At 45.3% G+C, this 25,377-nt stretch overlaps 1 protein-coding gene and 1 long non-coding RNA gene across 2 annotated transcripts in view; one reads left to right on the forward strand and one right to left on the reverse strand.

Annotated features, from left to right (window-relative positions):
- The window catches only part of SNTB1 (syntrophin beta 1), a 714,658-nt gene that overhangs the window by 502,578 nt on the left and 186,703 nt on the right, over nt 1-25,377 (reverse strand). The gene's annotated exons all lie outside the window — the stretch shown is intronic.
- LOC138497863 (uncharacterized) overlaps nt 1-25,377 on the forward strand; it is a 104,259-nt gene that overhangs the window by 3,696 nt on the left and 75,186 nt on the right. The gene's annotated exons all lie outside the window — the stretch shown is intronic.

Below are 25,377 nucleotides of genomic sequence, written 5' to 3' on the forward strand. Positions count from 1 at the left end.
GACTTCAAGAGTGCTATGACTTCCTTTTGGGTGACTTCTCTGAAGGAGAATAGGGGTGAGTTTTCAGAGGTGTGAGTGTTCATTTTTTTGGCAGGGATGTGGGGTGCTAGGTTGTTAAGTGACTGTTGGCTGGTTTGGATTTTATTATGTAGCCAATTGAGTTTGTTGAGCATGGCGTCTTGGATGCTGTTGCACCAAGCTTGATCTTTATCAATGAGTGGGGATGGAGTATGTGTGTTTCTAACTCCCTGAATATTGAAAAAATCTCATTGGTGTTGGAACTTGCTGAATCTATCCTGGTTTTAAATGAGGTGGCTTTTGCTTCAATAATGTCTGTTTTGTATTTTTTTGCAGTTCTGTTGAATTCACTTTTATTGGCATCGCAGGGGTTTGCTTTCCATGTGGAAAGTGCTAACCTTTTTTTGGAGCGCAGTTCGAGGAGGTCAGGAGTGAACTAGGCATTAGCGTGCTTGGCGCGTTTGGGTTTTCTGAGAGTGAGTGGGGCAATGGTATTCTATAGCTTGGGAGATGATGTGTTGAACGTTTGGATAAGTGATTCGGGGTCTTTAGAGAAGTGTGGTCTTAAGGCAGGGACTGTGAGGTGGGGTAGGAGTCTCTCTTTGGTCAGTTGGCGGGAACTTCTGGTGTGAGTTGGTGGGAGGGGTGTCATGGGTTGGTCGGCTGTCTTGGATGTAGTGATATCAAAGAGGATGGCGTGGTGGTCAGTCCAGGGCAAGGGTAGGTTTGCCTTAATGGTGATTTGACAGTTGTGCTGGGCTATCCAATCAAGGGTACGGCCGTTGATATGGGTGGGGTCTGAGCTAACTTGTTTGAACCCTAGTGTTTTAAGTGCTTAGTTCAGGGTTTTTGCTGCAGGATCATTTACCATACTGGCCTAGATTGTGACCACAGCTTTGTGGAAGTGATTTACAATGAACAAGCTGCCATAGTCTGTCGCCACAACAAATACATTGATTACACTGGAAATGCTGGAATATATTATTGGCACAGCTGCATAAAAGTGACTTACAATAGCAATGCTGACACATGTTGTGATTGCAGGAATCATGGAAATGCTTCTGTGTGCAGCTGGTGACATAGCATCTACTGGGCCATTACCCTGGAGAGCCAATATTAAAGTGTACAGCTTTTTTCCATAATTATTTCTCAAAAACGGTGCTGTACAATGTACCATTTAACACATTGTTTTAAAGATATTCAAGGGAGTCTTCATCTGAGCGCATTCCTAGTTGCCAAATGGCCCTTTGTTACCTGGTTTACCTTCACCAGCTCCAAGATTTCTAAACAACAGCACTTGTTTGTTCGGATATGTAGGCCCATATTTGAAGTGGGTAAAGCAAAACCACACATCCCATAATGCAATGTAAAATATAAGCCCCTATTTATAATGGATAACATGAAACTACTAGTCCCAACAAGTGAAGTGGTCCCATCTATAAAGTCAGGATTAAAGCATGGTGACCCTGTTGACATTAGGCCAGTAGGAAACTAGGAACCCGCGGTTGTATGTTCAGCTTCTTGTACCCCAGCTGGTTTAGTAAGGGTCAGGTGAAAGTAGCATGGAAGATGTGGCATGCACATATAATTGGAAGGCAGAGGGAGTCCAGCCCAAACTCAGTAAGCCATTAGACGGGCTGCACATGCATTAGCACTGTGCATACATTTTTAGCACAAGACCCAACCACCTAAATTCTACCAGCCTAAAACAGAGTTCAAAAAGATTGTTTGATTTTTTATTTTGTTTACTGAGCGGGGAGGATAGTTAGAGCTTACACTTGATTATACTATTTCCATTTGCACAGGAGTACTGCTTAAATGACAGCATTAGGTTTCAATAACTTTGACACTCACAGACAGGAGAAAGGCTACCAGTGCATAAAATAAAGTGTGATACTTGTCTCCACTACCTATATCTAGAATGTGGTGCATAGCAAGAACATACGTAGAAGCGGAGAGGCATATGTAAACAACCTGTTTACAGATATTAAACATTATCTGCCTATCACAGAATGCTATCTGGTGAGGGTGGGATAGTCTGAGCCTTTTTGATTTTTAATAATACAATCACGCTGGAAAAGGCTGCGGCTACAAAGTTGACACAAGATCTGCCCTTGATCTGGGCGACCGTAAACTCACCAAAACCCTACCTGCTAAAATGTACGGATAAGAGCTGCAGAGAGTCTTTTCTGAGAATCCGGCTGAACATCTTACACACGTAGGAAGTTCTGTCGAGAAGGAAGCAGTGTGAAGATAATTCATGTAGATTTTGCCTACTTCCGGAAGAGGAGGAAACTGTCAAACATTTACTGTTGCACTGCCCAGGGGTGTCGGTTCCCCACCTAACTCACCTAGGACACCTGTTCAAAAATGTGTGCTTCTATGACGAAGAGGAATGGTGGTGCCGGTTAATAAGCATGGAAAAAACAACGTGGGTTATCATGGTGGTGGGCTTTTTTCGAGGTATGGGATTGATTACCTAAAGGGGAAAGGTCTTTAAAACGTACCCATCCTTTGCGCTAAATCTGGAAGGCGCCATTGGGAAAGATGAACATAGAAGAGACGTCAAGCGGGGAATTGAAAAAACTGAAATTTACTTTTTGGGCGCCATCCTTTTTGCTGTTTTTTACTATTTAGGAAATCTACCTTGTAAAAATTGTTTTATGCAATGAAACCAAATAATAAAAAAATAAAAAATAAAAAAATACAATGATGTGGTAATTCTGTTCTGAATGTGGGATCTGCTAATCACACCCCACTTTCATAATGTTGCAAGCTAAAGAGCATAATGCAACCAGGTACCTTGCAGTGACAGTCTACTGACATCCAGTGCAGCTGTCCTGCAGTGGCAACAGGGCACTGTCAAAGGTCACATGTTCATTCCTGATCACAACTGCTGACATGCCTTTCAAACTTGTATGCACGTCTGGTTCAAAATGTCATAATTGTGTGCCCCAGCAGTCTGGTGGCAGTTGTTAAAAACGGAAAATCCACAAGCATTCGATGTAATTGTCTTGTCAGCTTGGTGAATGGTGACTCATTCACGACAGGGTCCACTGTGTATTAAGCTGCCTGGGTTGACTACACAAACAACAACCATATGGATCTTACCCAGAATGTCCCCCCTACGAATCCCATTGAAGGCCTTTTATATCATCTAGAACAGGAACACTCTCTTGGTGGTTCATTTGGTTATTGGTACTTCAATGGCAGTCCTGTTATTACAATGACCACTTCCCACCAGGGTGCAGATTGTGGGCAGGCAGAGGAATGGGGTGCAGTTAGAGTAGTCCAGGAGAGAATATGAGTCCACAGATGTGTCTCTTCACCGTGGAGTTTTCCAGGGCTCGCAAACATCCTATCACCCTCCTCACATCTTGCAGATAAAACACTCTGGGCATGAAAACAGCAGGCATAGGACATTCATTCCACCAGGCTCGATTGAACTGTCGACAGGCTTTCTCTATACTAATCCACTATGACATTGAATCTATAAAGTGGAACTGCCGCGTAGATTCAGTTTTGGACACTGCTTGATGAAGGATTCACTGGAACAGGATTGGCAGTGCAGATAAATCTAAAGCCCTCTGCTAGAGAGGTAAAGACCAGGAGCTCCAAGGAAGAGGAACACTCTTCTCCCTAAACATCCCAAGAGCCTATTTGGGATGCACCACTGGTAGGACAGGGTCTACTTCAACTGGGGCACTGGTAGACAGGACCCTGCTCATTAGAGGTAACCGAACCCCTGCAAATACTCTCCACAAACCTTTTGGTTGGAAATGTCAGATGGGTTTACCTGGCACCTGAGGGTTTGGCCTGTGTTTCTCAGCACCCAAAGAACCAGCTTCGAACTACTTCACCACCAGCTTGGGCATCATTGACGCCATCTAAGCTGCTGCAAGGCAATCACTGCAGCCATCTTTGATCTTGATGCTCAGCTAGCTCCGTCTCTGTGTTTTGCTTGACACCACTGTTGAAGCTCCACTGTCTCCGCATTTGAGACCCGCCAAGTTTCCTCAGAGTCCTAACTTGACACCACATCCCTAGTTATCAGCTTCTTTGAGCTCAAAGCTGTTGCTGCTGCAGTACAGCAGCCACGTGTTAAGTCAGTTGAGCGTGCTTGCCACTGAAGGCAAGTCTGCTTTTTCGTGCCTGATGCCATCAAGTCTTCCAGCACTGCCAGCCTGACTCTGATGGCCCTTGCCCAGCATCTTTGACCTGCAATGCATCGCCAAACAGCACCACATTGCTGAACCTCATCCCCGCCACTTTCCAGCTCCATTCCGGTTTCAGAGCAGAAACGACGCAGATCCTGAGGAAAAGTCTGGCTTGATGCTGTTGAGACATGAAAGACGATAACTGAAGGTATTTGAAGTGGCCATGCCCCCTTGGTCAGTCTTAAAGGACCCTAGGGACCTTTTCTAATCGTTTGAAAGATATATCCACAATAACTTTGACATTTTGCTCCTGAAGTCTTTGCCTGAGCACCCCTGTCACCATGCCCAGAGTGTCCCTCTATTTTAAAGTCTGATTTCTCTCTGTTTCCCCTTAAAGCGGATGGGCTGGGGGTGTTTTTATTAGCTGTGTGCTTTTGTGTTAGTTTAATTAAAGATCTTATTTTACAGAACCATGGCTGGACATTCTTATATGTTGGTGCCACCATCCAATTGTTGTTTAGATTGCTTCTCTAAAAGGTCTCAGCTCTCCTGAAGAGTATAGCCTGCCCTAAGACTGCGATTCCCCAAACTGCAAAGGATGTTTACCTGCCGGCCACTGCTTGCTTATCCTATATGATTGGGATCACTGTTGGTTTGATAGTACTGTCGGTCTTAGTAGGTAATTTAGCCACTACTCATCCCTGTACTATTGCAGAGAAGCAGTCATGTTGTCATACTGCCATGCCACATATATCCCCATTTGTATTTAAAGGCATTGGTGTGAAATTGTCTTAGATAAACTACATTTCACATTAGTCTATTATGCAGCCCTGCAAAAAGCTTATGAAGGGCTTCAATGAGAGTGGGTTTCTGAGCATCCAAACACCACTGAATTAGAGACTATGATGAAGGCAAGACCCAGACCCTGCCCCAGGGCATGGAGGTGACTTTGCAACCCAGGACAGTTGACCTTCCAGGGCATTATTTCCAGTGACAGGAGCTACCTGAGGAATGCCCTGTGCAATCCACTTTTAGTAGCCATGCCTCAATTTGAGGACCAAGCAGCAAATCAGCCAGTACTCTACATTAGTCGAAACTCTTTCCTCATAGGCGGGCCTACATAGTGATAGAATTAGAATATTTAGCCATCAAATGTAAGGAACCCTAAAGTGTTATTTAACAGAACAATGGTACAAACTGCTAATGGACAATGCACCACTCAAGTGGTTGCCCTGCCATAAAGACACCAGTGCTATATAAAGGTAAAGAAGTGTTTTTGAGTCAACAGTTATACACATTTTCATCCATTTTCTGTCCAACATTGAGAGGGTAGGCTACAGGCCAAATATACACTACCTATCAAGATCCCGGGAGGATAGCTCAGTGGCAACGTGCGCGTCTTGGAAGCAAGACGACACGAAGCAACACAGGTTCGATCCCCGGGTCCGCGCTTAGAAACCTCTGGGTTTTTAAGCGCGTTATAATTAAGACAAAAAAAAAAAACAATTACGCAACTAAGAAACCAAACAATTCCTGTAACAGCGCCTCGATGCCCGTGGGCTGTGTGAGCGCTTTAAAAATGTAAAATAAAAAAAAAGATACTCTATGGAGATCAACCCCACAACAGGAGATCCACTCAGAAAGGGGAAGGGCTGGTGACAAAGTTAGGTATCTGACCCTGCCCAAGGACTGGAGGCTATTGTGTAAATCAGGAAAAGCCTCCTTCCAGAGCCTTAGAGCAGTGCTAATCTGGTTAGTATGAAGAGTCCTGCAGCCAGCGATCATTCAATGCAGAGAAACATGTGACAACACTATGGCCATAGATGGCCATAGCTTGAACAGCCTTTTTCTCAGGCAGAAGCCCACCTTGCTTGAATGGTGTGAACCCTACTGACTGGAAGGTGGCCAAAATATTGGACGGAATGTAACCTTTTTAATGGGGTTTTCTCTTTTGCCATCACTCCGTAGATGGGAAGGACACTGATCTGGATATTGTACTTGATGAAACTCTGCTGGAACCTGCAACCTTCCAAGAAAACCTCTGATTGCAGAGCTAAGCATAGCGACTACAGGACCTGGACTTCCATCTACCACAGCAAAACCAATAGCTGTGCTGACCTCCTATAACTCAGCAGGATCAGGCGTGTGTGTCACCGGTCTTGACAGTGGGCCCTGACAGTGGGCACTGGCATGAATGAGTCACCATTCACCAAGCTGATAATAAAAGGGCATCACATACTTGTGGCTGTGCAATTGTATAATCTCATTAGCCACCATGTCAAAACAATGCACAGCTTATTTTCAGTTTTTAACAACTGCCACCTGATTGCTGGGGTACACGATTATGATATCCTGAGCCAGAGGTGCAGAGACTACATCAGCCAAACTGGTTAACCTTTCATCATGAGACACCTCCTGCAGAAGACCCCGACACAGGGGAGCCTCCAGGGACACATTGGTACATTACCTCCAGTCCCTAAGGCTAGCTAGAGTAGAATGTTTGACAGCGCTGGCTGGGAATAGCATAACCTCCATGAGAATATGTGACCATCAACAACATGCTTGGGGAAAACAACCCAGACTGATCGTCTTTGGGCTCAAGTGCTAACTTTGGGACTGAAGTATCTGACAAGCCCAGCTGCAAGGCCTGTGACTGCTTGGAACCATGCAGAAGGCTTCTAACCTAACTGTGTATGTTGCATAGTACCCTCCACCTAAACCAGCCCATCCGATTAACCAATCAACCAACGTTTGGTAAAGATCGCTTTGTAAGGTAGTTTTGCATTGTGGTTGAACTGAGAAGGAATCTACCCTCCAGGGCCGGTGCAAGGAATTTCGCCACCCTAGGCAAACTGTCAGATTGGCGCACCACACTCTGGGTCCTCGATCGGATCAAGACTGAGAAGTTAATTTTTAGAGGGACGCCTTTTTAATGCCGGATGGGGGTGTGTTCACGATCTCACCCGCACCCTCCCCGCAGCTTCCAGGCTCCAGCGCTTGAATTCAAAGAGACAATCAAACCAGCCTTCGAAAAGCATACTGACTGTGATTTAAACAACTTCATTATGTATGTTTCAGTGGACATCCCAGCCTTATCCCATGTGTCCTGAAATGACTAACAGTAAAGCATGTCCACAAGACTGGCTTGAGTAAGAAAGCTATCCAGCAAGTACAAGGACTTTGAAAGGTGCTACATAGACAAAAGACGTGAGACTGCTTTGAGGAAAAGGATGTATGTGGCATGCGTGCACGGATCAGGGGCAGGGGATGGGCATTCTGCCCCACCGCTCCCGAAAAATATAAATTATTCAAATTTGGTGATCTGCCATTTAACGTTGTGTTCAAAGTCAAACAAACCATAACATCTTTTATGCCAGCTTCAGGACAGCACGATTGGCTACAGCTGCCCTAACACACACACACACACACACACACACACACTCACTCTCACTAGCATTGCATGCTCACTTCCATGCACACATGTACACACACACACATTCTCTCTTGCCAGCACAAAGACACACACATGTATAGACTCATTCTCCCTTCCATTCACATATATTGCACTCACAACACACACTTTTGTCTTTCTTTTAATCTTGCCCCATCCCACGGCACTGGTGTATAAAATGCACACTGGATTGTTTTAGCTACCTATCCTCACTTGCTGCTGATGGCTGCTTAAATCACTGATAGGAAATGGTACGTTAGCTAGTGCTGCACAATGCTCGGAGAGTAAGAAGACTTGCAAAAAGCCATCATTATGAATGGAATTCCTGGCCACTCCTTATTGTCTAGCGAAAGCTGTAAAGCGTAGCATGTAATCACCACCCTCTAAAGCCAATCATATGCACAGGTAGTAAATCCTTATGGTTTTTGCCACCACTCTCAATCGGAGTTCTAACCGAGAAGAGATTGCACAATGTCAGTAGTCGAGTGCTCATTAGTTCACATTTTACATGCACTCTTTACTTGAGCATATATTAGAATACCGAGATTTTACTTTCCACTAACAGTTTGCTTTCTGTTATGTTATGGAAAGTTTGAAAAAGCACAGCAGTCCCCCAAGGGTGCCATGATGCTATAGCTGAGCTGAGTCAAAGGGTTGGGGAACAGCCTTAAACCTAAACAAGGTTGAGAAGAAAGGTTTTGATGTGCTTCTGAAAAGTCAGTACATTAGATTCTCTCCAGAGTGCTGGAGAAAGGGTATTCCACAATGTCTTTCTCTTAGGTATTTTGCTACAATAATCTTTCTCTTCTGAAAGGATGTTAAAGCTCGAGTTGATGTGTGCAGTTTCAGTTTGTTTGAGAGCGGGTTCAAATTAGGACGTAGAAGGCTTTTAAAGAACAGGCACATACTCTTAAATTTGATTCAATTGTTTACTTTGAGCCAGTGTAGGGAACCCAATGCCGGTGTAGTGTGATTACGTCTGTTTCCTTTTAGTCGCGTTCCGGCTGCAGCATTTTGATCTCCTTCTATTCGTGAGATGAACAGGTTTTGGAAGTCTTAAATATATACTGTTATTAAAATGTAAGCAAGAGGATGCTGGTGAATTAATCACTAGTACCTGATGTGAAAATGACAGATAAGGGAGGAGATATATTATTTCCCTAATGAGGAAGACAAAAGTTGATGTTACTTACGCAATATGACTTTGTAGAATCAATGTATTATTTAAGAGGAAACCTAGATTTTTTACTTTCGTTTTAGGCTTTTGACATAAACACCAGTGCAATTATGTTGCCAAATATTTTGCCAACTTAGTAGAGTCAAGATATTAGGTTGGTGATTTACAATTTGGATCTCGGTTTTATCGAGATTGATTTTTAAGTAATTCGAATCCATCTAACATTTAATCCAGAAAGGGAAGTCTCTGATCCTGATAGACAAGCTAACATCATCCTCCTTGAGGTCTACCAAGATCCTGGTGTCACCTGCATGATTAAGGAAGAAAACTACTGACTGATTGATAACCTCCAGTAAAGGACGAATATACACATTAAACAGTATGGGTGACAATGCGGGACACCACAATCGATGGGAGAGATTATGAGAAGAAAGGCCCCCGGTCTACCTGTTGAGGTCCCTCTGTCAGGAAGGACTGTATCCAATTGATATGATATGATATGGCATTTATAACGTGCCTATACATAAGTGTTTTCAAGGTGCGACAAGGATCTAGGCCTGAAATCCCAAGCTATAGTAAAGGATATGGTGATTGTCAGTGTTGAGTGCTGCCGACAAGTCTAACAAGATCAGGACACCAGATCCACCTTCATCTGTTTTGTTCTAGAACAAAAGGGGTGATTAATTCAGTGTATGGGCATTATCCAGTAAGCCCGAGTTTTCAACATAAGTTTGTATATGAGACATCACTACTCTTTCAAGTTGTTTAGATAAGGAATGGCAGTTGTGAGATGGGGCAGAGGTTCTCCAGGTCTGTTGGGTCCAATGAAGGCTTCTTAAGGAGGGGTTTGATCACTGAGCATTGCTAGATCAAATGAAAGATTCCTGAGGTTAATGATGCATTAAAGAGATGTAATATATGGTCTTGGAAAGGTATGCACAGATTGCAAGCAACCCTAGGTGGTAACATATCAAGAGGAGAGCCAGAATACTTAGCAGAAGACAGAAAGGCAACGAGAACCCGGATGCATAAACTGGCAAAGGAATCCAATGCATTACGGCTGGTATACCCCTCTGGGCAAACCTATATTGTGAAGAGTGGCCATCAGCATTGACAGTATTTAGATCATTTCTGATTTTCTCACTTTTATGTGTGAAATCATGGTCCAATTCCTCAGCTAGTGTGTCAGAACTATAAAGTAGACTTCTTAGAGACGTCAGAGATGTGAGGAGAAAAGGAGAGTGTGGTGTCGAAGATGACCCCAAGGTTTTTAGCCTTGCAGGTGGGAGCAGGAAGAGGGCCAAGTGAGGCCGGCCAGAGAGCTACAGGAAAGGAGGGAGCGTGTGTGCTGATGCGGAGAATCTCGGTCTTACTGGCATTAAGGCAGAGGTATTGGTGGCACACCACTCCTGGATAGCAGACAAACAGTCAGAGATGAGGGAAGGAGCGGAGGAGGCTGAGGGTAGCCTGAAAATGAGCTGGGTGGTGTCCGCATAGCACTGAAAGTTGGGGCAGAGAGTGGCAATGCGGTGGGCAAGGAGTGCCAGGTATTGGTTGAACAGCCAGGGGGAGAGGTTAGACCCCTGGGGAACACCACAGGTAGAGAAAAGGATAGCAGAGAGGAAGGACTCAAGTTGGACCTGGGAGGGTCGGTCAGAGATAAATAACAAAATAAACATTTAAATTAGGGTTTTCTGCAAATTCTTTTCAGAAAAACACCCGTCAAAAAAATGGTTCATGATATGACATAGAACCGAATCAACACCCCCACACACAACAAAGGCTGCATCCTAGACTGGATTGCGTACCACAATTTTCAGGTGTCTATCCACACCACCAGCCCCTGTCCATGGTCTGACCACAACATATTGCAATTCTCCATCTCACCAATGGGGCACACTACACTGATCGCTGTCCCGCTGCCCCCAACTCTTGCACAGAGTTCCAGAACCCCTACCAAGGAACACTTCACTCCTTTGCTCAGTTCACTCTTACCAAAGCCCCCATTCACCAACCCTCCTAACAAACAAATGGACCTGTATGCCAAAAGCCTTACAGATGCTATTGACACCATAGCCCCCTAAAGTCACGCAAGATCAAACCTTCGGCACATAGGAACTCATAGTTCACCCCGGAACTCCAAACGCTCCGCTCTAACAAACGATCACCAGAAACTAATTGGAAGAAATCACCTTCAGAAGAAAATAAACTAATGTTCACAGTAACTGCTAAACAATACAAGAAAACCATCCTCTCTGCCAAATCTTCCAGCTATAATGCCTGCATTGCCAATGCTAAATCTAACACCCGTGAAATGTTCCCTATCATCAGGGAACTGGAAACTCCAACTACCCCACCGGTCATTATAACCAAAGATGACTCGTGGTGCTCCAATATTCAAAATGCCCTGCTTGCTAAAATCGTCACCCTGCACCTGAAAGAATTGACACCAAACAATCCCTGATCGATCATTCGCAAGTGTCGTTGACAGCCTCATCCCCTTCCCCCATCAGCCCACAAGATCCTGCCATGTTCCACTTTACCGATATCGCTGAACAGAAAGTCAAAACCATCATAAAAGGGCTTAAACCAACTCGATGTAAAGGAGACTACTGCCCAGCCAGTCTGAGCAAAGAATGTGCAGACTCCTTAGCTCCCCTCATTACCGCCTTCATCAATGTCTCCTTCTCCACTGGCATTGTCCCCACCAGCCTCTAGGAAGCCTGGGCACACCCTCTTATCAAAAAACCCTTGTTAGACCCTACCATTACCGCCCTATTACTACTGTCCCTTTCCTGATAAAAATTCTGGATAAAGCAGCCTATCTGCAAATCAAGCGACACCTAGCAGCTAACCATAGCCTAGGTATGCGTCAGTCAGGGTTCCTCCCAGGCCATGGAACTGAGGCAGCTCTACTCAACCTAAAGATCCAGATTGATGAACTCAGGGATGAAGGCAAGCCTGCCCTGCTGCTCCTCCTTGATCTATCATCAGCGTTCAATCTGGTGGACCACAAAATCCTAGATCAGCACCTATGCACTTCAGCCAATTTCTCTCCGTAAGCCACAGAATGGACAACCTTCTTCTTAGGAGATAGATCCATCAGAGTTTTTGCAGAGAACGCCAGCGCCTCCCAGCACCATCACCTGCGGGGTGCTCCAAGGTTCCTGCGTATTCCCTACTTTGTATAACATATTCACAATGCCACTATTGGCCCTCCTGGACTCTGCATATCTTATATAAACTATTCTGACGATACGCACATTTTACACCCACCTCTCTGGCAAGTACCTTGATGAATCCTTCACCCTAAACACTGTCTACATTACCTTCCAGGCGCCTGGATGCCACACATTGTCTCTGCCTGAACGACGACAAAACAGAGATACTTCTGGTGGGCACCCCTTTGGTGATCAAGAGGCTTGACCCCCAATACTCCTCCTTTAATATAGACGGCATCCCGATCCCAGTCCCATCCTTTGTGATAACACTAGGAGTATATCTGGATGCCATCCTATCTCTCTCACTACACGTCAATGCCATAGCCTCCTCAGCCACCAATTCTACTATACTAATTAATGCATCCAGACATTTTGCCTCCCCGTATAGCTTTCTTACTATAGCCCGAGCCACTATATGATCTAGGCTACACTACCGTAATGCCCTCTTTGCGGCAACCACTGATCTCTTCATTTGAAAAATGTAGGTTATTCAGAATAATGCACTTAGAGCTGCCCTGAATATCCCTAAGGCAGATCATATTGCTGCAGCAAGAGAAAAAGCCCACTGGCTCCCGATTCGAGAATGGATTTTCTTCAAGACACATTCCATCATGCACAGATGCTTGTCCAATGATGCACCACCTTACCTATCTCAAAGAATCACTAAAACGTCCTCTTTCAGAGCCACTAGAGCAGCCTATGCCTACCGCATCACCCAGCCCAAATTTAAACGGGCCAAAGTTAGAGGATCCACCTTCCCGGCCATGGCGGCCAAACATTGTACCTTCTCCCTCTTACTTTGCGAGCTGAACAATCCTACTGGACTTTCCGGAAAGTGCTAAAAACATTGGTCACTTAACTGTGAAGTAACCAGTTCTGCCTTTGCCTGTGATAATGTGATACTGAAAACAACGCCTGTACTGTCTTTTAGTAACTTGCCATGTAACAGCGTCTTGATGCCTCAGGGCTTAGCGCACTCTATAAATGTAAAAATAAATAAATAAATAAATAATGCAGTGTCATATTTGCAAATAGACAGGGAAAAGTCTATGCTGGGGTTTATAAATGGCTCTGGCTGCTTGGGAGCTGTTAGCCTTTTGCCAGGCGCTTACACTTGTGCCAAATGAAGAAAACATTATAATGAAAGCGATACTATAGCATCATTAAGTACCTAGTACAAAAAATGTAGTTTTGTGACACTATTAAACTATGGCAAAGTCATAAAAGGCCCGTCTTGCTTGTCTTTAAATGTACTTTTGTACAAAAGACCTGGTTCTTCCGCTAACCGATCTGGTGTCTGCCAAGACTGGGCAGGCATTGAAACTAGTTGAAAGCGCTGCGTAGATTTACAGAAAGTTTCCATAGGTCTTTTGATTGCATCCCCATACATACTGCCAACCTGCAGCCTGGAAAGCCAAGTATCCTTGGGTCAGGCGGTGCAGTGCACACTGACGCTCTGCTCCCTTCAGAATTAAAGAAAATTCCAGAGTCTCTGTGTTGGTCACATTGTGACAGTCGCAGACGCAGGCTTGGCGGAGTGGACATTTCACTAGTACCGAGGATGGTATGGGCGCCGTGACACGGGTCCCACCCAGGGCTCAAGTTGAAGGTACAAGTGGGAGGACGGAACCGTCCCACTTTTTTCAGAAGGCTCCTTGAAATGCTAATTTCTGGTGACACCACATTCAATGTGTATGTTAATGAGTCCCCCCCACTTTTTTGTTTAGGACTTGACCCCTGGTCCCACCTACATTTCACCCCCACTGGCTTTTACCAACGTCTGGGATTCACTCACTACTGGCACTGCTGTGCTTTCAGAAGCAATTTAAATGGTAAATCTTAAAGGTATTTGTACCGTGCACCGTCACCAACGGAATTGGTCCCCAGGCGCTCTGGCGGATCTGTAAATGATAAGGTGGGATGGGTTAGTAAGGTGAAGAGGGAGTAGGATAGTGAGAGGAGTGGTGTTCTGTTGGCAGCTTCAGCTTGGTATACACCAGATACTGAGCTTTGGTGCGGGTGTTGGATCGGTGTCGGTCCGCGTGTGCTGTTGCTCTGGCTTATGTGTTGCTGCAGTGTTGTGAAGTGTGTGCGGCTTGTTGTGCGAGAGATGGTTGTGTGAGTTTTTGAGTGAGATAAGTATGGAGAGTTTGAGTTTATATTGGTTAGTGGGTTTCCTGACCTTTAGCATGCTAACATTCACAGTTCCATCCAAGTCTGGACATGCTAGTAATCACAATTCTATCCAAGCGTGGACATGCCAACATTCACAATTCCATTCAAGTCTGGACTTGCTAGTATTCACAATTCTATCCAAGTGTGGACATGCCAACATTCACAATTCTAAGTCTGGACATGCCAATATTGACAATTCTATCCAAGTGTGGACATGCTAACATTCACAATTCCATCCAACTCCGGACATGCCAGTATTCACAACTCTATCCAAGTGTGGACATGCCAACATTCACAGATTCTATCCAAGTCTGGACATGCCAACATTCACAGATTCTATGCGGGTGTGGACATACCAACACTCACAATTCTATCCAAGTGTGGACATGCTAACATTCACAATTCCATACAGGTCCGGACATGCCAGTATTCACAACTCTATCCAAGTGTGGACATGCCAACATTCACAGATTCTATCCAAGTCTGGACATGCCAACATTCACAGATTCTATCCAAGTGTCGACATACCAACACTCACAATTCTATCCAAGTGTGAGCATGCTAATATTCACAATTCTATCTAATTGTCCACATGCCAATATTCACAATTCTGTCCAAGCGTGGGCATGCCAATATTCAAACTCTTATCCAGATGCGACGCAGGCCAACATTCACAATTCTATTTAAGTCTGGACACGCCAATATTCACAATTCTATCCAAGTCTAGGCATTCTAGTATTCACAATTCTATCCAAGCATGGACATGCCAATATTCACAATTCTATCTAAGTGTGGACATGCTAATATCTAAGTGTGGACATGCTAATATTCACAATGTGCAAGTGTGCGTTGAGTCCCTGCTAGTGTTTGTGGATGGGAGTCTGCGCCTTTATTGATCCGTGTTTATTAACATGCTGCAGCCTTCACATTACGGTAAAAGGGGTTTGGAAAAACTACACACAATTGGCTCACAATCACAGGTCAAAGAGCAGTGTCCAGTGCTACGTCATGGAAAACTGCCTTAGGGCCATAGATCCCATTTGAACTGAGGTAAGGTCAAATCAGAAATGACTTGCATCTGCACATCACGTTAAATACTTTCAGCCGGAGTAACACAATAGTCACAACTCCTGCAATTATACAAGACAATATGGAATTATTGTCACCAGCCGCAACGCCAGAGCTCGCAAGGTTCAAGTGTCCGTGCGCGAGAAGGCCATCCAGTCCTGTGCTTCTTCCATTTCGATTCTGGGACTGGTAGATTTGTCATTCCCATTTGAAATTAGGACGTCCCAGAAAACATACTTGCCAACATGACCCGTTCCAATCTGTAGGTGCTTTCCCAGTCCTGTTTTTTCTTTGCATTCTGGGACTTGTTATAATGGGAAAAGTGGAACTACAAGTCCCAGAAGGCAAAGGAAAAAAAACCAGGACTGCATAAGCACCTACAGATTGAAATGGGTCATGTTGGCAAGTATGGTATTAGAACCAATACAAGCAACAGCAACAGGACTGGAACCCCTTCTCGTGCATGACTATGACCATGGAAAAATGGAGAGCTCTGCATCACATAATTCTTTATTTTTGTTAAATAAACAATTTGCGATTCTTGTCATCCGGGCAAGCATAACAAATACATTTTCAAGAAGATCCTCTTGTGGATTGAACCGTTTAGGACACGCGGGTGAATGCTGTGAAATGGAGCACACACATAAAAAAGAAGCACTGGAAAATCCAGTAGGTCCGCATTTTTGTCAATAGCCCAGAGCTTTGCTGTATTGAGGGCTGTTTTGCTTGTGGGTTGTGTAAGGTAGTTATTTGCAAAGAATGCTATTGATAAAGAGGGTGTGTGCATGTGTAACTCTGGAGGAATATGTAGGAAGGAAAATGGTCTGTTGTCAATGTCTACTCAGCTGAGGACTGCAACAAAAACACTGATTTCTTGTACCCGTTCCAGGAACGAGGCTCTTGGTAACTTTCGCAAGCTGCAAACAAAGCATCCATACCAAACAAGTTCAGCGGCTGTCTTTACTCATTTCATTCTTCCCTTCTCTTTCAAAGATTGCATTCTCAACAATGCACTATTTTCTGTCAGAAGCACACCATGCATGCATAGGAGTGACCCACCCAATGTCCAGACTCATTGTGCAAGTGTGCAACCGCTGTGCGCGCAGCCCATTGTACCGTTTACTCTGCAGACGATGCGCGCGCACTGGTATACAGAGGAGACATCCAGGCCCTGATGTAATAAGAAATGCAGTATTGCTAACTTTGTGGGCATGCTTTGAAATAGGCGAAAATCCTGCTTTGCATGAAGGCTTGCTGAATACGCACGATGGAATCACTATTGCTCCTCAGGCTGAACATGCACGCAGGCAATAGGCCTTGCATGTGTGCTCAACATGGGAGATGGCCCACAATCACAGCGCAACCCAGGGCCGGTTCAAAGCATAAGCAGTATGTGCTGTCGCCCAGGGTTGCACCTGCATGGGGGCCCTGCAGATACCAGCTGCCACGTATATCCCAAGTAATACAGATTGTATTCTAGTGGGGCTCTGTTGCTTTCAAGTGCATGGCTTTCGTTTCTGCCTGTCCCTACGAAGCCATGCCGTCAACTCCCAAACCCCTGTTAGAATCTTGAGACAAAACCCCCAACCCCACCTCCTCGGCGGGGAGCAGACACTGCAGCAGGCCACACTAGGGCCTCAGATATTATTTACTACTACTTATCACTCTCTTTGTTTTGACAGAACATTTAAAGTGGAAGCTATTTGTAAGTGGTGGTTCATTTAAGCACACATTGTTTTAGTCAAGGCTTTTTAACATTTCTGTGAATGGAACTATGAAAGGAGACTTTATTTTCAGAAAGCACACACAAAGCACCAGTGGGAAGCACGCATCTTTGTTCTAAGGCAATTGAAATCTGTTACACAAAAAATGTTACATGTTCTCCCTTATTTTCACCTGTTCCTATTTCACAAATCAGAAACTGTTTTTATTTTTGGAGATTGTCGAAATGTTACTCTCAGATATGAAACAAGATTTTGTCAAAAAATGAAAAACAACCATGCCACTTTTTCACACATTGGGCCTCATTAAAAACACTTGTGTATAGGCGTGTTATAAATGCCATATCATATCAAATAATTACAAGCGTGGCAGTCTGGAAATGAGGGTGCCGGTAGCAACGTGTAAGCACCCGTTCCAGACCGCCACACTACAAGTCTTCCTGTAGAGGCCGGTGCACCCGGCAGGTCTGACCTGGCGGGCGCAGCTGTCCCGGTAGGCAGACTTGTCAAAGAAGCACCGGCACTGTTAGGAACGGTGCCGGTGCTTTCATTTCCCCACTCCCACACGGGAATGGGGAACAACATTTTCCGGCGCCTGACTTCCTGATCTGTTGGGACTTGTAATGTCCCAGTGACACTGGGATATCAGGTGTCGGAAACCCGCCGGTAGCACTTGCTTGTTACCGCCAGACTCATAATGAGGCCCATTACCTTTTCTTGTGAACAGTTAAATCTTGAAATTATATTTACAAAACCCATTTTTTATCCATCCTGAATTGCATTCTGGTATTTTTAAGTCCATTCAATATGGAACAAAATAATGCTAGAATCATATTCATGTTTCTTACCATAAAGAAATTGACATATTTGGATAAGTTCTTTATTATGATGTCTACACTTTTCAAGTCATCTTTATAAAACATAGTATTGAAAGCTAAACATGGGGGTTACGAAGAGAAAGAGAGGGCAAGTGTTCCTTAATGATTTAGCAGTCCCAGCAATGTGGGAAGAGAGGTTCTGCTCCTGGAGACTGGAGAGGTCATTTTCTCTGATTCTGGCCGCCCTAAGCAGATTCTGTTACATTTGAAGACCTGTGAAATTGCCTACTCTCCCTGCCTCAAGAACTTTCTGGTAATTAGGTTTTGCTTTGTGTGGCCAAGACCCAATCCCTGCCCTTATGTCCTTCAAACATGCAGTCACAGCTAGAGCTGGGTGAGTCTGGCGGGTCTCGGTCCGGCCCGTACCGAAACTTGGGCTTTGGTCTGACCCTCCAGTGGGGCCAGTGGCTGTCCGAAGCCAAGGCCAACCATGAGCCCCACTGATGCTCTGTAACATGAGAAAAACATGCTCCTGGTGTGCTGGCAGTACGTACAGGAATCTGACTTCCTGTCTGGGCCACCCAACTTCCTGTCCCTCCCCTGCAACTTGATTTGTTTTAATGGGATACAATCACTTCCTGGTGCAGTGGTGTAATGGCTGGGAGCGACTTTAAAGGTAAGTCAAGTGCGTGCCTTGCTCCTACAGCTCTCTTTCCCCTTGTCGCCGTCCATACCCTTCACCCCACCCTTCCCTGCCCCCTGAAGCACCACTATACCCTTGTTCTCAGCCCCAGTCACCCTTCCAATAAAAACAAAAAAAAACCCTGGTGCTGCCCCAATCCTTTCCTCCAGCAACACAATCCCCTAACCCTGTCACAAACAGAAAACCCATTTGCACCTCCCCCCATACGACCTCCGCCCAGCCAGCTTGTAGCTTAGGCCATCCTCCTTTCTTCCTCAAGAACCTATCCCCCGTCCAGCCATCATGCAGCTTTGTCTCGGCTCGCATTGGGCCCTTGGGGCCAGGCCAGACCCCTTGACCCGGCCCTAGCCCAGCCCCACCTCACAGCTCACTGGCTCTTCCAGCTGTAGTCATAACAGCAGACACTCGATAGTTATGTATCTCACTCTATCCTTTTTAACTAATGAAATTGTTGCTGGAAGATTCATTTCTTTTGACAGTCAAACTAATTCTCATCTCTAGCTTCTGAATTAAAGGCATATAGTTTGGACAATATGACCAAATAGATATACCAGAAAAATTAAATCAACCATGAAGCCACTGCAAAAACAAAGATTTACTTCCGTTAGCAAAACACAATCGGAATTGTTTTGCAATACATTCCACAGTCAGCGGGTGCTTTCGAACCAAAGCTGCAAAAAGAGCTGGCAAAAGCAATATTTCTATCAACTACTGCGCGCAAGATATGTGTAGAAACGCCTCAGTGGCAGACTGGTCTCAGACCCTGCCTTCATACCTGAACCAAAGTGTGGGCTCCCAGTGAAACTATTTTATCTCACTACGTTTTATCTGCCAAAATTAGAAGTCCCTAGAAGTGATTCTGCATGCTAGTCCAATAAAACCTCGCTCATGGTATTGCTCGCTATGTAATGCCATCGACAGTTCCAGAGATCGGACATCACAAAGTTAGTTTGTCCCTTGGCTTACTCATGGCAACTCCTTTTAATATAACTTTGCATGATCACTTAATTATTAAAAACTAATTTCATTTTGTGGCATTGTGTTGTGTAATGCCACTGATGTCACTAAACATTCAAATTAGGGGGGCGTCTTTGCCACCCAGGGCCAGCAAATACTAGGGTTAGCCCTGGTGTACCCTCAGGTCTGCCTTTTGAAAGTGTGAGAGGTGGGTGGCATGGACAATTTCAATGATGCCAAGAGGATGGGTGCACACACCACTCCTCTCATAATGTGGCCATGACACCATTCCATAGCTATCCCTGTGTGTCAGGATCCATGCTGCCAGTTTTAGTAAGATTATAGCCTGAGTACTCTTTCAAAGAGCGAGTGGGTCGCCTATCAGTCCATGAACATCTATGAAGTCTCGCGCTCGTCTTCGAATCAAGACGATGCGGAGCAATACAGGTTCGATCTCCGGGTCCGTGCTTAGAAACCTCTGGGTATTAAGAGCGTTATAAATAACCAATTGCAATTACAATTACAACGTGGCAGTGCCTTCTCTGAGCACTTTACTCAAAGACCGTGTTGGCAATGCGTCTGCCATGGTCAGTGGTATTGTATTATGATAATAACATGAAAGAATATTGAATTATTTTTTATATTGTTCCATATATACAGCTCTCAACCCGCCATGGACCTATTATGGACTCTGTTGAAGTTGAAGGTGTCTTGTTTTAGCTGTGGCATTTAGACAATAGATGGGTTTAGAGTTGGTTGCATGCAGAACTCAGATTGTAAATGGAGCTCTAAATGTGTCTTTTCAAGGAGGTTATGGCCAATTTCAGACGTATAACAGACACCCTCACAGCTCCTTCAGGCCGCCACTGTTCAGCAGCTTCTAGACGGAACCAGAGCAACTCTAAAGTTGTGTGGTGGAAATTTCAGGTTTCTCTCACAGTTTGTGGGGGGTCTGACAATTTGGTTATGGCACAGTGCTGAAAGGATCACCCTTCAAAGTGGATTTGGGGTAGGAAGGAATTTTTTTGTCCTGTTAGTCTGTTTCAGTGCAGGTTTAGATACGAGATGTGGATGTAGACAGTATCTTTGATGTACTGCAAGGAGTCTACGCAGTTGGCTTGTGCACTTGAATGGGTGTTCTTCAATTGGGCCTCTAAGCACCTGGAGGATAATGGCCTTGGCAATCGACTTCAGTCTGACTTTAGTAGTAAACACTGCATCGTGACTGCACTCATGCATGTCTCTAACTTCCTCTCTAACGCTCCACTTCAAACTCGTTTCTATACATATCATTTTTTTGCCTCTGCAGCTTTCAACACTGTCAAACACTCCTCTCTCCACATTCTCCATGACCATGGGTTTCGTAATCTGCTCATGCCTAGATCACCTCCTACTTGGAAAATTGATCCTTTAAAGTCTCATGTAACTCGCAAACATCTGACCTCACCCCTCTCCATGTTGGCGTTTCCCAAGGATCAGTCCTTTGACCTCTACTCTTATCCCTATGTATGTCTACTCTGGGAAAACCTGTCTTGTCCTTTAACTTTCACTATCACCTTTTTACTGAAGACACTCAAATATGTCTCCCCTTTCCCTCCTTTGCCCCAGCCTTCTCTGAATAGATTATAAACTACCTCACTGCAATTTGTCACTGGATGGCACTCAGCTTCCTCATGCTGAACTCTTAGAAAATGGAAGTCCTCTTTATACCAGCATCCAATGCTATTCCTGCCCTCCCCTCTCCTATCTCTTTCCCACCTGACCGTCTTGCTCCCTCACGTAAGGCTCACAATGTTGGAGTCCACTTCAATTGATACCTGACTGCTACAATTCATCAATACCACTGCCTTTGCTGCTCGTATCAATGTCCTCAACATTCAGAAAAGTCATCCATTTCTTACGAACCATTCAACAAAATCTCTAATCTCTACCCTTGTGCACTACTGCTCAAGCCTGCACCTTAGCCTTCTTCAGTACTCCTTCCTCCCTCTAGACAAAGTCCTCAACCTTTCTACTCGCACTCCCATGATCCTACCCAGATCCTTCCCCACATCAATTTACCGACAACATGCTGGTTGCCTCTCCATGCACAACCAATCCCTTATCAAGATCCGGCTCTAGTCTACAAAGCTATCAATGCTCTTACTCCTCCGTACCTGTCTAATTGTATCTCAGTTTACTCACCATCTTGTTCCATCTGATCCTCCCCTGCACTCAACCTCATTATCCCATAACCACCTTGTGTCTCTTCTCGCTTCTGCTCTTGCTCCCTACTCCTCCGCCCCACTGGATGCCACTGCCCATCAGAATCAAAGCCGTCCCAAGCGTGGACAGCTCATCTTAAACTTCACCTACTTGCTCAGGATGGAGCTCTCCTGCCTCCATCTTCCCAACCTGACTTCACCACTCCCTCTAGTGAGGTTTAATAATGTAATGCATATTTTTATAGTGTTCCTCTTTAGTTTGTAGCACTTTGTAAGCCACCTGTTCTCACATATATATTTCTACTTGTTTTGACCCTGGTATATGTCCCACTTTTTTACACCCTCATAAAATGGCACAACACTTTTTCTCATCTTTGTGCAATTGTACAAGCACCGTTCATGGGAATGCCTTTGACATGTGTAAATGTTACTGTAAGTCATTTATGATCAACATTGACTTCCCTGTTCTTCAAGAAAATATAAATGTAGGGACCCAAATATACCAATAAAACAGGTGTGCTGTGGGGGCAATCAGCAGAAGATGCGAAGGTAAGTACTTGGGTGTGCAGGGTAGGTGCATCATGGATGGAATGGACCTGTGAATAAAAGTGGTCAATGCGGAATAAAAAGCTTTGAGAGTGAGGAGGGTGGGGCCAAGCAGTCAGTGCGCTTGTATCAGGGGTTAGAGGAACACCCACAAGCACCATGGGGCAAAGTGCACTGTGCCAACAAGGCTGAGTCTTAAATGGACTTTGGCCATACATCTGCCATTTTTCTGTTTTGTTCCAATTTGAACTGCAAATCCAAGTTAATTTCAAAATTGGTATTTTCTTTTCTACGGTCAATTTATAAGGCAGACAAGCAGCTGTGTTTGAAAGTGAGAAAAACACAATCTAACAATTAACTTAGATATATGATACCTCAGAGAACAGTGTATGCCAAGCATTCAACTGTATTCTTGTCATGTATTGTTGGATGATGCTATTGAAATCAAGTTGCCTCTAACAAGCATTCATTGTCCTCCTACTTCTTTCTGAAAAAAAGCCCCATTCTCTCCCCTCAATAGGACTTCAAGGTACAATTCGTGAATGCAGCCTACACACGGAGGCTGTGAAAAACAGGGGGAGTCCACAGGCAGCTGCATGAAGAAAGAAACACGGGCACATCTCTCCCATCTTAACAACCAATGGCCAAACAAACCATTCTGTCTCTTTTATGCTCATTAGGTAAGAGTTTGGCTGGCACTGAAATCATATTCCCAGCTCTCCAACCCATTTCCATCTGCGGCCAGTCTATAGCCAGCTAATAACATCATTTAACATGCATTGCCATGCAACTTTTCTCTGAGTGACAGCGCAGGCTGCAGTACCTCCAGATTTAAAATGTTTTGAGTAACGACTAGTGCTGACTCACTGGCTTTCTAAGCTTGCCTATGGACTACTTATTTCCTTGGTTCTCCTAATAAAATCTACTATCCATATCCCTTTCCCTGAGCTTACTGACCCACCAGGTTCAGGAGCTATGTTAACAGGAGAACCAAAAAGCAGAGCTGGTTGCACTAGATCCAACAAGATTATCAATATCATCACTAGTAGTTGTAGTAGTCTTAGCTGCAGTCGTCATAGTTCTAATAGTCGTGACAGTTGTAATAGTGCTAATATCAGGGGAGGGGTGAGACTTGCCAATTTCTGCACCTTCCAAAACTCCCAAAGTCACATCAGGAAAAAGAAAGAGAGCATCTGGATTCCTATCAGGTCCTGATGTGTGGGTAGTTATCAATTCTTCAGCCCCCACCCCTCGCACTCTCAGTGGATCACCCAGTATCTCCGATTTAACACCAGCTTTAACCTTGCCAAAGAGTTCCTGGGAACCAGCAACAGTGGCATTCAGAGATGTATCTTGTGGACGGGGTGAAGAAGTCAATGTTCTGCCCTGATCCAATCCTGGGGGAAAGGGTGAAGCAACAGTGGTAGAGGGTCAGTGTTCACTAGTACCTTCCGATCTTATCGCCTCGCAAGAGATCTCTCTGAGGGTGTCTTTTCAGTGGGCTCCCAGTAGCTGCCTTCATTACTTCCCCTCCAAACAATGAAGGCACTTTCATCCCTCGTATTGGGGGCTGTACTCGTTCACCAATAGGAGTCACATCTCTCGGGTCTCCAGACAGAGAAAAACTACAGGGTTTAGAGCGCTCCTGCTTCGTATCCCAAGTGACCTCCTCGCATTTAAGGTTTCACCAAGAGCTCTCTACTCGTCTGCTGAGGTACATCAATGAAATCCTCTTAAGAGTCTCTTCCAGCATCGCGAGGCCCGGCTGCATACTGAGCAGCACATATAGGATGCTTTTGAAATAAGCCGGGTTCATGACCCGGCTTCCTCCTTTCTGGCTGCCTATCCAGCTCCAGGGAGCAATACTGAGTTATGGGCACTCCTCTTCTGGCACCATCCAGCTGCAGCACATTGCAGCGGACGGCCACAATCATGTGGGGGATTGAAAAGAAATCGGGAAAGTTCAGATGCCAGATCCCAGATCCATAGCCATACGCACACGATCAGCACACTCTGCCAGAAAGCATTCAAGAAATCCTGCCCGGTCACAGTCGACAGCAGAAGACCCTGTCCTTGAACTGGGACTGTGCAGAGGCAATGGGGAATCCATTGAGTCTGAATCCCGCCAAGCCTCGCTGGCACTGGGGTAAAAATCTGCAGCAGACCACAGTGCGGAAATACCTGGATATCCCCCATCGGCTCCAAGCTCCAAACCACAGGTGAACAATGCCATCCACGTTCCCTGCTCGCTGTCACAGCACAGCACCCTGCGGGCACTGAGGAACCGGAACAAACAGCAAATTACTCAGGCAGGCACCTTGAGCCACTGAGGAACAGGGGATGACCCAGGCAGGCACCTAGTTCCACTGGGAAACAACGGACGACACAGACAGGGCCCTGGGGTCACTGGAAAATAGCAGATGTCCCAGGCAGGCACCTTGGGCCACTGAGGAACAGTGGATGATCTAGCCAGGTACTTTGGGCTACTGAGGAACAGGGATGGCCCAGGTAGGAACCTTGGGCCACTGAGGAAGAGCAGATGATCCAGGCCAGAGCCTTGGGCCACTGAGGAACAGGGGATGCCCCAGGCAGGCACCTTGAGCCACTGAGGAACAGGGGGTGACCCAGGCAGGCACCTTGGGCCACTGGGAAACCACGGACGACCCAGGCAGGCCCATGGGGCCACTGAAAAATAGCAGATAACCCAGGCAGACACCTCGGGCCACTGAGGAACAGCGGATGACCCAGGCACACCTAGGGCAACTGAGGAACAGGGGATGGCCCAGGCAGACACCTAGGGCAACTGAGGAACAGGGGATGACCCAGGCAGGCATCTGGGGCAATTGCAGAACCCGGTCACCAAGGCAGGCAGATGAATGCAGGACATAGGAGCTCACGCCTGTTGTCACTCTCTCTCCCGGGCACACTTTACATAGTCTCAGCATTTCCCCAAACACTGTTCTTTATCACTCTCACATTTCAGGTACAAGGTTTTTTTCATGCATTTGCAAGCCCGTCATAACCTTCATGGTGTTACCTTAATGGAGTCTCTTGAAAAGATAAAAAGTAAATGTGCCAGTATAAAGATTATCATGGTGTGCACCTGTTAATGGGTTTTGGGAATGTGGACATATATGCACTTTGCCATGTTTGATAGTGTA

This window comes from Ambystoma mexicanum, chromosome 5q (assembly GCF_040938575.1).
Source record: "Ambystoma mexicanum isolate Mex_15411 chromosome 5q, UKY_AmexF1_1, whole genome shotgun sequence".
Taxonomy (NCBI): domain Eukaryota; kingdom Metazoa; phylum Chordata; class Amphibia; order Caudata; family Ambystomatidae; genus Ambystoma; species Ambystoma mexicanum.